We start from the raw sequence: 4,437 nt of genomic DNA, 5'->3' as shown, positions 1-4,437 counted from the left end.
TGACCTGCTTTCCCTGTTTCACTTATTCTAGTCATCAATAAACAAGCCCTTGTATTTGGCAACTCTGAATCCAACTCTCTTGTGTCGTTGCGTTTGGGGTCGGTGTCAAACCATAACATTACGAACCAACCATGACGACCCCAGCCGACACAGAGGGGGTCAGAACCGCACTTGCATTTCAAGTCGAGTTGACCAGGGATCACGGTCTCCAACTTGAGCGGGCTGCGGCTGCGGTGCAGAACCTCAGGGACCAGGTCCTGCCTATGCAGGGTTCAATGGCCGCTATGGCGGGACAACAGTCCGAGATTCTCGCCCAGCTTAACTCGCTGGGCGACGCCGTTAATACTTTTCATCTCTCACACCCTCCAGGAACATTCCCCGCAGCCCCAGCAGATCTCGCACCTCGGGAACCCCTTCTCTCCGTCCCACGGCTGTTTGACGGTAATCCCGAGGAGTGTGCCACATTCATCATGCAATGTGAGTTGGTTTTCCGTCATCAGCCAAGCCGTTTTTCAGCTCATGGGTCCCGAGTGGCTTATATAACCAACCTACTTTCAGGCCATGCTGCCCAGTGGGTCACATCCTCCTGGGCAATGGAAGCAGATTTTTTGTTCTCCTACCCAGACTTCGTGGCGGAGCTCCGCAGAGTGTTCCACCATCCAGCCCGAGGTCTGGACCCTGGAGCCCGGTTGGGGACCTTCCGGCAAGGGAGCAGCAGGGTGACGGACTATGTCATGGAGTTTCGACTGGCGGCGGTGGAGAGCGGATGGAACGAACCTGCTCTTCGCCTAACCTTCATAAGGGGGCTCAGTGACGCAGTCCGGGACCAGCTCGCTACCAGGGAGGTGCCCGACTCCCTCGAGGAGCTGTTTAGCCTTGTCATCCGTATTGACGGACGCCTCCTGGAGAGAAGGCGCGAGAGGGCCCGACTGTCACCTCCTGAAGCACCCCGGACTCCTGGACGCCCCGTCCCCAACACTACTGTGGGTAACAGGCTTCCCCGTCCGGTGCGCGAGGAGGAACCCATGCAGCTGGGACGCTCTCATCTGAGCCAGGCGGAGCGTCAGGCAAGGCTCAGGTCCGGTCTCTGCCTCTACTGCGGAGGTGCGGGACACCGTATCGCCGACTGCCCTACCCGGCCAAAAGATCGGGCTCACCAAGACCCCGGGAGATCCTGGTGAGCCGTTTTTCCCATTCCCAGCGCCGCGCACCACCTGACCATCTGTTGAGCGTCACCCTGGCCTGGGGGGACCAACGTGCCACGGTGGAGGCCCTCATCGACTCTGGGGCAGACGAGAACTTCCTCGACTTCGAGTTTGCCACCCAAGCCAACATACCTCTTGAGGCCCTTGTGAGGCCCTTGGAGATCTTTTCGTTGGACCAACACCGCCTGGCCGACATCTCTCAACGGACCGGCCCAGTCTTGCTGACCATTGCTGGGAACCACGTAGAGAGGATCCAGTTCCTCATTACCCAATCCCCCCTTGTCCCGGTGGTCCTGGGTAGGCCCTGGCTCGCGCTGCACGAGCCCCACATCGCCTGGGCCTCCGGTACCATCAGGGGCTGGAGCTCCTCCTGTCACGCCCGCTGTCTACAGGCGGCGTCTTGTCCCCCGCCCCGGAGACCGGCTGGTGAGTTGCCCCCGGATCCCTCGTCCGTTCCTCCCGAGTACCACGACCTCATGGAGGTATTCAGTAAGACCAGGGCTCAGTCCCTTCCACCTCACCGCCCCTATGACTGCGCCATCAACCTCCGCCAAGGGGCTCCCCTTCCCGGCAGCCGCCTCTACAGTCTGACTGCCCCGGAGAAGAAGGCGATGGATCTCTACATCTCTGAGTCATTGGAAGCAGGACTCATTCGGCCTTCCTCCTCCCCGGTGGCGGCCGGGTTCTTCTTTGTTGGAAAGAAGGATGGGGACCTGCGACCCTGCATCGACTATCGTCAGCTCAACGAGATCACCATCAAGAACAAATACCCCCTACCTCTCATGAGCTCCACCTTCGAGCCACTGACCCAGGCCTCGTTCTTCACCAAGCTGGATCTCCGAAGTGCCTATCATCTTGTCCGTATCCGTGAGGGCGATGAATGGAAGACCGCCTTCAAGACCCCCAGGGGCCACTATGAGTACCTTGTGATGCCGTTCGGTCTCACCAACGCCCCGGCGGTATTCCAGGCACTCATGAACGATGTCCTCCGTGACATGCTGGAGGTGTTCGTGGTGGTGTACCTGGACGACATTCTTATCTTTTCCAGGACCCTCGAGGAACACATCCTGCATGTCCGCCGGGTGCTGGAGCGCCTCCTCCACAATCGGCTCTTCGTCAAGGCGGAGAAGTGCCGTTTCCACTCCAACTCCGTCGACTACCTGGGCTTCATCGTGGAGAAGGGCTTGACCCGAGCGGATCCTCGCAAGATCCAGGCTGTGGAGGATTGGCCGGAACCCACCACTCGGAAGGAGCTACAGAGTTTCCTCGGGTTCGCAAACTTCTACCGAAGGTTCATCCGGAACTACAGCCAAGTGGCGGAGCCTCTTACCAAGCTGACCTCCCCCGCTCTGCCGTTCGACTGGTCCCCAGCGGCATGCGCTGCGTTCCGCTCCCTCAAGAGAAGGTTCACTTCCGCTCCTATCCTGCTCCACCCTGACCCCAAGAGACAGTTCATCGTGGAGGTGGACGCCTCGGATTCTGGCCTGGGCGCTGTCCTATCCCAGCGTTCTCCTTCCGACCAGAAGGTACATCCTTGCGCCTTCTACTCGCGTCGCTTCCTCCCCGCCGAGAGGAACTACGACACCGGCAATCGGGAGCTACTGGCGGTCGTGGCGGCTCTGGAGGAGTGGCGTCATTGGCTAGAGGGTGCCGAGGAGCCTTTTACCATCTGGACGGACCACAAGAACCTAACGTTCATCCGCGCTTCCAGGCGCCTCAACGGTCGGCAGGCGAGATGGGCCAGTTTCCTCAGTCGGTTCGACTTCTCGCTGACCTTCCGCCCCGGTTCCCGCAACACGAAGGCCGACTCCCTGTCCCGGATGCACTCCAAGGGGGCTCCACCCTCTGAGGACCCATCTCCCATCATCCCGGAGGCCCGAGTGGTTGGAGCCATCACCTTGGGCATCGAGGGTGTGGTGAGGCGTGCCCTACGCTTCCAACGTGCTCCAAGCAACGTCCCTAGGAGCCGTCTCTTCGTCCCTGACTCTGTCCGGTCCCAGGTACTGCTGTGGGGCCATACCAGCCGGTTCGCCTGCCACCCAGGCGTCCATCGCACGTTCTCCTTCCTGGCTCGTCGTTTCTGGTGGCCCACCATGCGAAACGACGTCAAGGAGTTCGTGTTGGCCTGCGCGGTCTGTGCCCGCAGCAAGGCCTCTCACCAGGCACCCTCCGGGCTCTTGCAGCCACTTCCCGTTCCAAGCCGTCCGTGGTCACATGTGGCGCTCGACTTCGTCACTGGACTACCCTCCTCCCAGGGGAACACCTGCCTTCTGACCGTGGTGGATCGATTCAGCAAGGGGGTCCACCTCGTGGCCCTCTCCAAGCTTCCCTCAGCAGCCGAGACGGCGGACCTCCTGACGCACCACGTGTTCCGCCTTCACGGTTTCCCCCAGGACATCGTCTCTGACCGGGGGCCCCAGTTCACCTCCCAGGTTTGGCGGGCTTTCTGCAAGGGATTGGGGGCAACGGTCAGTCTCTCCTCCGGCTACCATCCCCAGACAAACGGGCAGACGGAGAGGATGAACCAGAGCGTGGAGTCTGCTCTTCGGTGTGTGGCAGCCGAGAGGCCGGCATCCTGGAGTCGTTTCCTTCCCTGGGTTGAATACTCGATCAACTCAATGGTCAGTTCCGCCACCGGCCTCTCCCCCTTTGAGGCCTCCCTAGGCTACCAGCCCCCTCTTTTTCCCGCACTGGAGACGGAAGTGGCAGTTCCCTCCGTGCAGGTCCACCTCGACCGCTGCCGTCGCGTTTGGGAGATCACCAGGACCGCGCTGCTCCGGACATCTGAGCGCGCCTGTCGTGGTGCCGACCGGCGCCGGGTTCCCGCGCCGACTTACCGCCCTGGGCAGAGGGTGTGGCTCTCCGCGAAGGACCTCCCGCTACGGTCCTCGGCCAAGAAGCTCAACCCTCGCTTCGTCGGTCCTTTCGAGGTCCTGAAGGTACTCAGTCCGGCGGCCCTGCGCCTGAAGCTTCCTGCATCCATGCACATCCACCCCGTGTTCCATGTCTCCCGGGTTAAGCCCGTCTCCCTCAGTCCCCTTATGCCTCCGGCTCCTGATCCACCGCCTCCTGTGCTAGTGGATGGTCACCCCCAGTGGCAGGTCCGCCGGTTGATGGGCGTTCGTCGGCGGGGCCGGGGATTCCAATACCTGGTGGACTGGGAGGGTTACGGCCCTGAGGAGCGTAGCTGGGTCTCCCGGCAGCTCATCGTGGATCCCGGCTTGATCACCGA

Source organism: Notolepis coatsorum, assembly GCF_963971535.1.
Source record: "Notolepis coatsorum genome assembly, chromosome: 9".
In the NCBI taxonomy this organism is placed as follows: domain Eukaryota; kingdom Metazoa; phylum Chordata; class Actinopteri; order Aulopiformes; family Paralepididae; genus Notolepis; species Notolepis coatsorum.
Note: the sequence above shows the minus strand (reverse complement) of the source record.